Genomic DNA, 14,733 nt, shown 5'->3' on the forward strand with positions numbered 1-14,733 from the left:
TATTTTTGATGGGGTAGGAACTCCATTGTTAGGATCATAATATGCAGATAAGTTATGGAAGGCCCCTTACACAATTTGCATTGCAATCCTATTTGCCCCAATACTTAGTATAATACATTTAATTCTTTCTCAATTAAAATCAAACAAGCACCTAAAAATGTATTGTTTCAAACAGGTGTTCAGTAGCCCACTTTGAGAGAAGCTTTGACTTATTCAACATGTGGCATCCAGTGTTGTTCTCGGTATTGATACCTATATGACAAATTGAAATCTAAGAGCCAGGGTTTGATATAATGAACATTTATAAACCAATTTTTCATTTGCCAGACCAAATCATAGAAATGGAAAGGGTTTAGGAATATAACTTAAGTAGTATCAAGGTGATGGGTTTGGTGAAAATTAGGCCAGTCTCGGTGGATTAATTATCCAAAGCTAAATAACAAATTGCCTCTGAATGAACAGTTTAAAAATATGAGTATGTACCCTCTCAATTTCCATGGTTCACAAATCTGGGATTGGTCAGCTGAGTCCTCTGGCTTAGGGATTTTGTGAGGCTAACATCCTCTCAAGGTGCTTATGAGTGAAGATTAATTTATATGGTAAGTATTTATGCATCTAAGCTTATTCACATGGGTCTCTCTGTCTCAAGACAAGGTAAGACTTCCTCAAGATGAAGCAATCTAAAAGCCATCTAGAGAAAGTAATTAAGAAGTAAACCACAGTATTTATATAACCTAAAATTAGAGGTGAAGTGCCATCATTTCTACCATACCATATTTATTAGAAGTTTCAGTACATTTCACAGTCAATGAAAGGGGATTACAAAATTGCAAAAATACCAAGAAAGGGGAATTGGGGACCATCATTGTGATTGCCTGTAATATGTTACCATAATAAAAATAAGAGATCCATTAAGCACAGGAAGTTCAGCATGCAATATTGATTAGGGGGGAGCCACCACATAAAGTATATATCACCCAACACAATTCATAACCTTAGTGATAGCAAAATGTCAATAAACACATGTGACAATTTATCAAGACAAGTGAGAAATTTTAAACATATAGAAAATATTGATTAATGTCTGTCATATAAAGTGACAAAATTGTAAGTAAAGTATTATGAAATTCTACTTTAATGTTATGTAAAACTACTTAAATTCAAATCATGGATTTTCTTGTATTATTAAAACTTAAAGTAAATTTTGTTTTTTTAAAAAAATGTTGATGATTCTGGGTACATTTCTTATAAGTTCTAACAATTTTCTTTGGTGTTTAGGTTTTATAATTCCGAGAAGGTAATTCTAATTTTTAATGATAAACCATAAAAGAGGTTTTGAGATTTTTTTTGGTAGGACCAGAATCTGATCACAGGACTTTATCAATGCAAAGCAGGTGCTCTACTGCTTGAGACCCCAGTCCATTTGATTCTCCTATTTTCAGCCTCAAATGTAGCTAGAATAAGAGGCATGAATCATCAGTGCTTGGCAAAAGAACTTTTTAGGAAATATCGAAGTTGCACAGAGATTTTTATAATATTGTTGAAAAAACAGCATCAAAAATAGAAAAACATAACAATTCAATATATTTATCTTAAATTTCATTTATATGTGATTATTTTCCATACATAGTTTTGCTTAATAATGTTCTTCATTCAGTAAAATTCTTTCCAAAAATGTTATTCTTAGAAAGTTAATTAAAAATAGATTTCAAAAGAAGAGTTAGAGGCAGAAGGTAGCTGAGAAGCACCCCCTGCTGGCTGGCATCTCTGCCAGAACAATTGGAGAGCAGCTGTTCTTTCAGGTCGGAGACTAAAGGAAGGTACTGAAGTATCAGTAGCAATAACTAATGTCTTTCTTATAAAATATAAAGAATTTGAACAGTGGAACAGAGGAAGAGAAAGACCACCTGTGCATACAGAAAGAACATATATAGTGGAGGGTGGGGCTGAGGTGAAATAAAGAACAAAAGCCTCAGAAAACACACACTGCAGTTTTAGTTGCAAACACATTTAATCTTATATCAACAAAGAGCAAAAACAGAAACAGAAATAGAGATAAAAGCAAACAAAAACAAAATGGACAAAGACTTTAGAGCAGAGGATGGAGACAGAGAAACAAAATTCCAAAATCTAGAGCTCACAGAAGCACAACAGCAAAAGTCAGGGACTGGGACAAAAGAAAGAAGGAAAGACTCAACAAACAACACTGGTCACAGTACTGGCCAGAATCGTGGTCTAACTAAGCAGGGATCATATAGTCTGCATAGCATACTGGTACTGGGAAGGTTTCCCTTCTGACCCTGGGTCATAGTTCAGGGGCAGGAAGCCATTTTAAGAGGCTCCTATCTGATTATGAAACTTTAGGAAACAGATATTCCCACATTGTCCTGTATTCAGGATGTTATAACAAGGATCAATTGCTGATACACCAAGTTCTTCCCTGAACATCTGGTCTACTTAAGGAAAGCTCCATGCAGTGGGAAAACAGAGTCACAGGGAGGTGTGGAATTGTGAAAGCTTCAGGAAGGAGATGAAGCTGTTGGAAAAACTTATGTGCAGATCTAAGCTAAAAATGTTGGAGACCAAGAGGGTGGAGTATGTGAATTTGATATAGGAGGGAGATACTGCATCTCTACAGGGATTCCCCAACACATGACCAGACAGTTGCAGGCAATGAATACTTGGACCAGCTGGTGGAAAGTTTGTGTTCCATTTCACCTGGTCTTGTGGAGTAGGGCAGACAAAAGTAATGCCATCCCATTCTACACACAAACCATTGCTTCTGGTTCCTAGGTGAGCATCAGAAATAAAAACAAAGTCAAAGAGCACTGCAATCTGCTCCCTTCAGGTGGCACATAGCCAAAGTGGTCAGAGAAAGTGCTGCCAGTAATCGTAGCTGAAATCTTTCACTGCCCATGCTTTTGACTTCCTTAGAGAAAAGGAAAACATTCTTTTTTTATTTAAAAAATCATTTCCATTTTATTTCCTGCTTTTTTAGTATTTTTTGTTTGTTTACATAGAGAGACTTTTTGGATCAAATTATTAGATTTATATATTTACACATAACATTTCATTCTGTTTTCATAATTTTTCCCTTTTTAAATAATTCCCTCTCATTTCTTCTTTTAATATCTTATTTCTTATTTTATCCTGCTTTATTTTATTTTTCAAGGTGAGTACTCCCCACAAGCTCCAGGCTGGTCCAGGTAGAGGTCCACCTGCCTCAGTCCTCTGAGTGCAAGGATTTTGGACATGAACCTACACACTTAGATTTTAATGCTGAGCTTTAATTTTCTTGTCCCCTCTCCTAATTCTTCTTTCCACTTTTATTATCTTTCTTCAGTTACATCACTTTTCTTTGTTGCTTACTACTTCTTTCTTATCTTGCCACTTTTAAAAGACTTTATTCTCATTTGGTTTGCTTCCTGGTTAATTTTTTTTATTTAATTTATCTTTAGCTCTGTGTTCTCTACCACTTCTTTTTTTATCCTCACTTCAATTTGTGTTGCCATCTTATAAACTTTTTTCTTTCTTTCTAATATTATTCTCCACAATTATTTTTCATATTTGTCTCATCCCTTTACTTATTAGATAACATCCACTTAGTTCACAAATATTATCTTTGGTCTCTTTACCTCTAAGATTATTGCAGTTGTGATCATAATTGGAGAATGTCCCCACATCATATTATAATTAAACACTAAATTTACAAAACAAGAAATAATAATAATAATATAACTATCCCCAGCGTGCTTGGAGAGGGGAAGGCTTCCAAAGAGACTGAGGTAAGGCACATTCCACCAGAAAGTGGGGAGAGCACTTCCCCACATGAACTGTGCATAAACAAGGGCTGCAATTGAAACAGGCTGGTAGGGCCCTACACTTGAGAAAAGAAAAGGGGCAGAAGTTCAGAAGAAGCTTAAATAAACAAAGTCAGCTGGACTAGGTGAGTGTGATGGCTCATCCCTGAGAACTGTAATAAATAAAGCCTGCAGCAGCAGCTGACTGACAGTAGGTGTCAGGTGAGCTGCACCCTCAAACAGAGCCAAAAAAGGTTCACTAAGCTGTCTCCAGATCCAATCACCTGGTGAGATAACCACAGGGATAATGATTAAACACAAACACCAAGACTAGATGCTGAAGGAACAACACCCTAACTACTAAGATGGAAACAGCGTGGTTTCTGGACCTGAAACTTTTATTCTTTTACAGTTTTAGATACCTTTTTAATTTTTTTTCCTTTTATTATCATTATCATTTTTTTCTTTTGATGTGACAATGACAGAACTGCCACTTGAACACCAACACCAAGACTGGATGCTAAAGGATTAACACCAGAAACAGAAATATAAGGCTCAAACTTTATTGCATTTGAACTCGGTTTTTTTTTCTTCTTCTTTCTGTTTCTCTAATGCCTGTTTAGTTCACTGCAGGTCAGTACACTATCTCTCCCTGTTTATTTCTTTGGATCTGTATTTTTTTTCCTTTTCCTTTCCTTTTTCTTTACCTTCTTGCCTTCTTTCTCCTTTTAACCTTCCACTCTAGATACCATCATTTTTACTATTACTAGCTAGAAAATACTAAATTGCACACAGTACAAGGACAGTAACAACAGCAAGTGGAATGATGGGAGGATGGAAAAAGATGGAAACCATTATCCCCCCAATAATAAATTAGTACAGGAACCAGAGGGATATGAAGAAAACAGAAGCCCAGATCCAGGTCCCAATGAAACAAGGGTAAACTATGACAAATGACCCAACAAGGCCCAGAAGAACTCTCTAAAAGAAGAAATCTTGCAAGTAATCAATGAGAACTTTATAGAGATGATACTGGATATGGTCAACCGAAATGTACAGGAGACACTCAAGAAATACCAAGACAACAAAAATAGAGAATTAGGGAAAGCACAAGAACAAATAAAAGAAACTATAGATGCACTATATAAACACCAAAATGAAATAAAGAACACCATAAATAGAGAGATAAATGAACTCAAGACAAAAAATACACAATATTGAAGAGGAAGTGACCCAGGATATGGAAAACCTAAGAAAAAAATGAAGCAGAACTGCAAAACAAAATGAAAGGTGAATCCAGCAGATTAGAACAAGCAGAAGACAGAATCTCTGAATACAAAGATGAAATGGTAAAGGAAAAACTGAAGAACTACTAGTCAGATAACTAAAGACCTGTGAAAGGAACATGCAAGAATTCAAGGGCTCCATCAAAAGACCAAATCTGAGAATCATGGCCATTGAAGAAGGAGAAGAGATGGAACAGAAGGAATTTGTAATATATTTAACAAAATAATAACAGGAAATTTCCAAAGCTAGTGAAAACTATGCTCATTCAGGTACAAGAAGCCTCTAAGACACCAAACAGACTTTACCCAAATAGAACTAACCCACAACATATTATCATTAAAACAACAAGCACAGAGTATAGAGAAAGAATATTGAAGGCTGCAAGAGAGAAAAAACAAGTGACTTACAAATATAAACCCACCAAAATCACAGCAGATTTCTCAACAGAAGCATTAAAAGGAAGAAGAGCATGGGTTGAGGTCTTATGGACAATGAATGAAAACAACTTCAACCCTAGGATACTCTACCTAGCAACATTATCATTCAAAATAGATGGAGCAATAAAAGACTTCCATGACAAGCAGAAACTAAAACAATATGTGACCACAAAGCCACCTTTACAAAAGATTCTTCAAGGGATTTTGCACACAGAAAGTGAAAGCCAACATAACCATGAAAAGCCCAGCAGTACCAAACCAAAGGAGAAGAAAAGGCATGAGAGTAGAGAGTAACATTGATCTAGCTGCACACACTCAAACCCTTAAGCAAATGAGACAATTAAATGAAAGGAATCACCACATACATATTAATATTAACACTGAATGTTAAAGGACTTAATTCCCCCATCAAAAGGCACCATTTGACAAACTGGATTAAAAAGGAAGATCCACCAATTTTTTGCTTACAGGAGACCAATCTCATTGACAGAAATAAGCATAAACTTAGTATGAAAGACTGGAAGAAGATTTACCAAGCCAATGGGCCCCCAAAACAGGCAGGAGTAACAATTCTTATCTCAGACAAAGTAGACTTCGAACCTACATTGAAGAATGAGAAAAAGAAAGACATTCCATATTAATAAAAGGGAAAATCCACCAAAAGGAAATAACAATTATCAACCTATGTGCACCCAACGTCAATGCACCCAATTTCTTCCAACATACTCTGAAGGATCTAAAAGCATACATAGACTCCAACACAGTGGTAGTGTGAGACTTTAATATCCCCCATCAGCAATAGATAGGTCATCCAAACAAAATATCCATAAAGAAATCCTAGACCTCAAACATACCATAGAGCAAATGGACCTAGTTGATGTCTACAGAACATTTCATCCAACTTCACTACAAATATTTTTCTCAGCAGCCCATGGAAACTTCTTCAAAATTGATCATGTCCTAGGGCCCAAAGGAAGCCTCAGAAAATATAAGAAAATAGAAATAATAACATGCATTCTATCTGATCATAAAGCATTAAAACTAGAACTCAACAACAAAAATAATAACAAAAAGCATGAAAGCAGCTGGAAACTGAACAACACATTGCTCAATGACCAGTGGGTCATTGATGAAATAAAACAGGTAATTACAACATTCCTGGAAGTTAATGAAAATGAAAACACAAACTACTTGAACCTATGGGACATAGCAAAGGCAGTCCTGAGAGGAAAGTTTATAGCCATGAGTGCATATTTAAAAAAAGAAAGATCTCAATCAGTGACCTAATGCTACTCCCAAACTCCTGGAAAAACAACAAAAAGGAAATGCAGAAACAAACAGAAGGAGAGAAATAATAAAAATAACAGCTGAAATCAATGAAATAGTAACAACAAAAAAAACATACAAAGAATTAATGAAACAAAAGTTGGTTCTTGGAAAAAATAAACAAGATTGACAGACCCATGGCAAACCTGACTAAAATGAGGAGAGAAAAAACTCAAATCAGTAAAATCAGGAATGTAAAAGGGGAGATAATAACAAACACCATGGAAGCCCAGGAAATATTCAGAGACTACTTCAATAACCTATATTCTAATAAATATGAAAATCCTACAGAAATGGATAGATTTCTAGATACTTACAATCATCCAAAACTGAACCAAGAGGACATTAATCACCTGAATAGATCTATAAGACAAAAGGAAATTGAAGAAGCAACAGTCTCCCAAAAATGAAAAGTCCAGGATCTGATGGATTCCCTGCTGAATTCTATCAGACACTTAAAGAAGAACTAATACCAACCCTCCTTAAACTGTACCACAAAATAGATAGGGGAGGAAAACTACCTAATACATTTTATGAAGCCAGTACTACACTCATCCCAAAACCATGCAAAGACACCTCCAAAAAGGAGAACTAGAGGCCAATCTCCTTAATGAACATTGATGTAAAAATACTCAATAAATAATGGCAGGCTGAATTATACAACACATCAAAAGGATCATTGACCACAACAAAGTTGGCTTTATCCCAGTAATTCAGGGATGGTTCAACATACACAAATCAATAAATGTAATACAGCACATTAACAGAAGCAAAGACAAAAAAACACTTGATCATCTCAATAGATGCAGAAAAACCCTTTGATAAGATCCAACACTATTTCATGATAAAAACTCAAAGAAAAGTAGGAATAGAAGGAATGTACCTCAACATTATAAAAGCTATATATGACAAAATTACAGCCAACATTATACTTAACCCAGAATATCTGAAACCATTCCCTCTATAATCAGGAACAAGACAAGGATGCCCACTATCCCTACTCCTATTCAGTATAGTACTGGAATTCCTAGCCAGAACAATAAGGCAAGAAGAAGAAATAAAAGGAATACAAATGGATAAAGAAACTGTACGGAATCAGCTAAGATGCCCCACTACTGATGAATGCATTAAGAAAATGTGGTATTTATACACAATGGAATTTTATGCACCCATGAAGAAGAATGAAATGTTATCATTTGCTGGTAAATGGATGGAATTGGAGAACATCATTCTGAGTGAGGTTAACCTGGCTCAAAAGACCAAAAATCGTATGTTCTCCCTCATATATACATATATATATATATATATGTATATATGGACATTAGATCAAGAGCAAACACAACAAAGGAATTGGACTTTGATCACACGATAAAAGAGAGAGCACACAAGGGAGATTTGAGGATAGGCAAGACAACTAAAATACTAGATAACATTTGTTGCCCTCAACACAGAGAAACTAAAGCAGATACTGTAAAGCAACTGAGGCCAATAGGATAAGAGGACCAGGAACTAGAGAAAAGATTAGATCAAGAAGAATTAACCTAGAAGGTAACACACATGCATAGGAAATCAATGCGAGTCAACTCCCTGTATAGTTATCCTTATCTCAACTAGCAAAAACCCTTGGTCCTTCCTATTATTGTTTATACTCTGTCTTCAACAAAATTAGAGGTAAGGACAAAATAGGTTCTGTCAGATATGGAGGGGGTGGGGGAGAGAGGAAGGGCCAGGGGGATGGAGGGGAAGGACGGAGAAATGACCCAAACATTGTATGCATATATAAATTTTAAAAAAAGAAAGAAAATGTGGTGTTTATACACAATGGAATTTTCGCAGCCATGAAGAAGAATGAAATCTTATCATTTGCAAACAAATGGATGGAACTGGAGAACATCATCTTGAGAGAGGTTAGCCAGGCCCAGAACACCAAAACTTGTATGTTCTCCCTCATCAAGAGCAAACACAACAAGGTGATAGGACTTTGATCACATGATAAGGCGAGTGCACACAAGGGAGGTATGAGCATAGGTAGGTAGCAACTGCCCCCCCCCCAAAAAAGATAGCATTTGATGTTTTCAATGCAAAGGAATTAATGCAGAAACTTTAAAGCAAAAGAGGCCAACAGGAGAAGGGGACTAGGAAGTAGAGAAAAGGTTAGTTCAAGAAGAATCAATTTAGAAAGTAACATATGTACATGGAAGCAATACTAGGAATCTCCCTACATAGCTATCCTCACCTCGCCTAGAAAAAAACCCTTGTCCTCCTTTTTAATATTTATTCTCTTTCTTCAATAAAATTAGAGATGATGGCAAAACACTTTCTGCTTGGAAATGAGGGGGTGGGGGCAAAAGAAAAGGGGTGTGGGGAAACGAAAGGGGCATGGAAAGAAGGAGTAATGTCCAAATCATTGTATATACATATGAATAAAGGAAATAAAAAAACTATGAGTCTAATTTTTCCTAAAAACACAATGTTCGATTTTTCACTGTTATTTCACTTGTATCATTATTATTTTAGCTCTCAAAACTTTTACTAATTTCATCTTCTACTCTGTATTTTTTATGTAATTTTATCATTTCTACACCTACTCACATGTGTATACATTGTTTGGGTCACCTCTCCCCCCCCACCAACCCCGTTTCCAGGGTTCTGCCCTCTTGTTCTCCAAATTTGTGGGAGAAAAACATAAAAGATAATGAGATAGACAGTGTTTTTGCTAGCTTGAGATAAAGATAGCTATACAGAGAGATTCCTAGCATTGCTTCCATGCACTTGTGTATTGCAACACACACTGGTTCATCTCTATCACACCTCTTCATCACTTCCTTGTCCTGTTCCCATAGTAACCTCTGCCAATCTAAGATTATGTTATTCACTCCTCTACAATGAGCACTTCAACTATATTCAAGTGCTATATTCAACTATATTCAAGCAAATTTTAGATTTGCTTCCATTTCCCTGTTCCTCCTGTGTGTGTTCTCTCCTCAGTTTGTGACCTCTGTCCAATAATACTAATGCAGTTGTTTTAGGTCTGCAATCCCCATGTGAGGGAAAACATGTGATTTTTGGCCTTCTGAGCCTGGCTAACTTCATTAAGATTATCTTCACCACATCCATCCATTTACTGGCAAATAACAAAATTTCATTCTTCTTTTTCCTTGAATAAAAGTCCATGGTGTATTTCTTTGTTCTTCTGTTTTATTTTCTATTCATAAGTATGAATTTGTTCTATGGCTCCAACTAGACATCCTGGATATGAGAAATGTGGTTCTCTCATTTTGGACATTTCATCATGAGTTCTGAAACTTCATTGATTTTATGAGTTTTCTGAATTGCCAATACAGAAATTGAATTTTTAAAAAATCCTGGAGCGTGTCAGAATGCAAATGTTATATGTTGAGATTTAGACTTGAATATTTTGACCAATAAAGGGACAATAATTTTTTATTTTCTGAGTTTGTTCTGAATTTAAAAGTTTTGTCATTTTATAAAAGTTCCAAAACAATGAATGTTTTCTGATACATGATTATTTTGTGTATTTTTGAGTGTTTGAGCTATTGTTTTATTGATGTGAGAATGATTTTTCCCTAAAAATATCATGGTGAATTTAAAATTTTTATCTCATAAGTATACTTAATGTTATTTTTGGAGGCTCTCTCATCCTCCCCACACCACGTACATGATTTGTGCAGGGATGAAGCCTGTTAGGAACTGCTTAACATAGTTTTCTCACTTCCATGGTGTCCAGTTTGTTCTGTTTCTAGGACAATCATAGTCCCCTTCTCAGTCAAGGGGACTGAGAAGTTTTTGTTATTATTCATTTATTTACCAAGGTTATCAACTGACTTTTCTTTTAATGTTGTCATCCTATGCCTTAAAAAATTTCCATCTTCTATTTAGCTACAAACTGAAGGTTAATTTGAGGTACTTGGAGACATAGAAATATGGCCAGTGTGTTTGTCTGTCACACTGTCTTCTTTCTTATATTTTTATCCAGTGTAATGTAACATAAGAAGTACTATATTGTCTTATCACAATTTCCAGAATTTTAGTTTCTTGTATATTTTATCAAAAATTATGTTTTCTTACTAGCATAAAGTGTATTAGAAGCTGTTATCCCTGAACTTAATACCTATCAATTGTGTAAATCTTCACTAAACTAGCACAGTTAATCTGTGGCCTTATGGATTATGTTTTTAATTTTGATAACAGAAACTTCCTTAAAATTCCAGATTATTTTACTAACCTTCATATACACAGTAAAATAGCTGTAGCATAAAATTGATATAAAATGGTAGTTATTTATACATTAATGTTGAACATGTTGGTAAGAGACTCAGAAAAGCCTCCCAATCACTATAGCCTACTATAAAATAAAATACCTAGGAAAAAACCTAGCCATGGAGGTCAAAGACCTATGCAATAAAAATGCAATAAATTGAAGGAAGAAATTAAAGAAGAAACTAGAGGATAAGAATAATCCAATGTTCATGGATCATCACCTTTAATATTGTGAGAATGGCTGCACTACCAAAGGAAACCTACAAGGTTGATTCCAAACCACATCAAACATCCTATGACTTTCTTCACACAGATAGATGAAAAAACATTCAAATTATATGGAAGCACAAAATACCACAATACCCAAATTTGTCTTAGCAAAAGAGCAAAGCTAAAATTGTCACAATTCTTGACTTCTCATTACACTATGGAGCCAGAATAAAAAATACTGCCTGGTTTTAGCATAAAATCGGACAAGTGGAACAATACAATGGTGAAAGAAGACTTTTTAAGAAATGGTGTCCACAACACCGGATATTAAGATACAAAAAAATGAAGTTGACTATATCATATATATATAAATTAATCAAAATGGATCAAAAACTGATGTTTAATAACTGAATTCATACACTCTTGTAAGAAAGCCTGATAAATTATCATTATTTAAAGTTTTCAATGATTACTTAAATATGATACCAAAAGCATGGATATGCATGAAAACTGGATATTTTGACTTTATTAACACTAAATAGTTCATTTTGTAATAATGTCAAGAGAGAAAGTAGCAAAATAGCCAAAAAGGAACGGAGCTCTCACATATATTATAGCAGTTTAATACAGCTTGATATTCAAAGCATGGTCCAATTAAAAAATAAGACAAGGAGTGAGTAGATATTTCCCCTAAAGGAAATATTAATATCACATGTGCACATAAAAATTCAAAAAAAAATTGACTATCAGGGAAATGTAATTCTTAAGCACATTGAGATAACACACTTTGGTATTTAAAATATCTATCACATCCCAAATTAACAAGGGTCATAGGAATGTGGATCAAATATATGTGTACATAGTTTATGGAAATGTAAATGATGAGGCTGGTAGGGAAGTATTTTAGTAGTCATCAAAATGTTACAAAAGTAGTTGTGTTATGACCCTGAAATACTCAAAGGTGTATACATAAAAGAATCTAAGTAAATACCTGTGTACCAATGGTTACAATGTTCAACTAAATGTAAGTGACTTCTGAAAAGGGAATACACTTTTATTCACATTCTCCTGAAGCCAAAGAAGCAACATTACCTCCCTTCAGTACCACTGTCTTCTGGCATTTTGTGCTATGCACTGTGTTCAGTGCTCTGTAGAAGTATTTTTTTCTGAACCAGATATGAACCATACTCCTTGAGGTGACCCACATCTGCTTGAATGTGCCCACACTGGTCATGACAGATGAAGAGAAACATCTATTCAGAGAAGCAGTTATCTTGACTGGGGTTTCTGTGAAAACCAATGTTTCCAGTTCCTGGTTAACTTTTATTGTTCTTCAAAATTATTCATTTTTAAATACAAGTGTAATATCTAAATGTATTTTTATTTTATCTTATAGTTTATATTCATCACTTGTTAAAGTCTATACTATCCTGGTCTAGGCTCCTCCTGAAACTATTTCATCTTGTACATTATTTATTTCTAAACCCTCTTCTAACTCCAATTTAATTTTCTAGGTATGTTTTTTTTTTTATAAATTTCCACCCATCCCTTAATCTTTATATCCCTGACAAGCCCCTTGTTGGAATGGGAACCTATGCCATCCTGGCTGCCTTTCGTATTGTGAGGTCAGAAACTTTCACAGTTCTGTTGTCAGGGCAACCTTCATGCAGAAACTGTAAGAGCAAGCCAAGTATCTTATAATTCAGCCTTTCCAGGTAATACGTTTCTTAACTTTTTCCACATTGTTTTAGCAAAGACATTTTTTCTGTGACTTTCACTAATTCCAATAGACTATATCTATAAATTACAATTTTCTTTATACATTTTCTCTGATGTAGTGAGGTAGCTATTCAATTTATATATTTTGGAATTATTTCCTTTATTTTTCATTACAATTGTAATACTCTATTTTTGGAAGTTATTCTTGTATACAAGACATTCTATTATTCTTTCCAATTATTCACTGTTTATTTCTGTGTTCCCAATATATTTTTCATTATATAAATATATTTCCATATATATGTATTTCATTATATTGTATATATCTATATACATATATATTATGTATCCAATTTCATATCTCAAATATGTGGAAATTTTTTTATCTTTTCTAGGCTAATCTGGTCTGGGAAATATGTATCCATCTTTGCAGTTTTCATTGTGTTGGTCAACTTCAACAAAATTCTTCATTTTCCTGTTAAACCTCATAAGGACAATGTTGAATAGGCAGGTTTTGTAAGTCTATAAGTTCTAGGTAAGATAGTTTCCATTTTCAGGATATTTATGTAATTTATGTTAATTTAGTAGATATAGATCAAAAGATTATAAAGGGATTGGCATCTTTCTTTTATAATCATTCTGGTATTTGATGGAATATTTGTTTAGTTTCTTCTGGTATTGTTCCTTGTTTTGCTAAGTCAAACTTTATTTATTTAACTGCAGTTTGTCATAAGTATGTGTCACCCTAAAAATGATCCTTCCAAATTAGCTTAACTCTTTTTATCACAGTATATTTTATATCCTGATATGAGTATGCATAACTTTATAATTTGTACTAATGATTAATATCCAGGTCTAGGCTCATTGTGGTAATTGGCTAACTTGGATGTCTCTTCTTGTGATATAAGGGTACCCCTTAAATTTTTAAGATTTTACTCAGTTTCATGTGTGTAAGTTTCATTGACAGATTAGTCTTATTTTCACCTTTACCTTATTTTTTTCCATGTTTCATGATTTTTTTTAGAATTTACCTTATTTACAACTTGAAAATTCCAATAGATTATTTATAAGTAGTATCATGTTAGGTTCAGTATTTCTGTTTGTCACTTTAACCTAGTTGCTATCAATTATAAAAAGTTGTCATTGTGATACCAGAAAATTTCTGAGTTCTCTTTTGTCCTGTTTACCTATCAGGTACACAGTGCTTAAGAGCCAGCCAAAACAACTTCAACAGTTTTTCCCCAAATAATTCTTGGTTTCCTTTTCAAAATTTCTGTGGAATTTTGTGATTATCCTATACTTCTGAAATATTAAGTAGCATATATCTGTATTTACATATATTTATTCATGATTATTCTGTCATGTGGAGGGTGATTTTTAAATTTGTGTTTTCTCATACTTTTTTTCAAATTTCTGTGATTTTGTTGTAGTATTTATTAACTTATATGATCAGATTATTTTCTTTCTTCTTAAAAATGCAATTATAAAGTTTCCCATTTTATCTCATATATACATTTATGCATATTTATGCATCACATATATGAACATATATTTTAAAAATGTATTCATTTTTTAATTTCATTTTTGCTATCTACATATTTTTCCTTAATATTGGAGTGTTATGTGGGAAGTTTCAAATTTATATGTCCTTTTATTAAAATCCTTACCTAGCT

The sequence above is a fragment of the Castor canadensis genome, chromosome 13, assembly GCF_047511655.1.
Source record: "Castor canadensis chromosome 13, mCasCan1.hap1v2, whole genome shotgun sequence".
Classification (NCBI taxonomy): domain Eukaryota; kingdom Metazoa; phylum Chordata; class Mammalia; order Rodentia; family Castoridae; genus Castor; species Castor canadensis.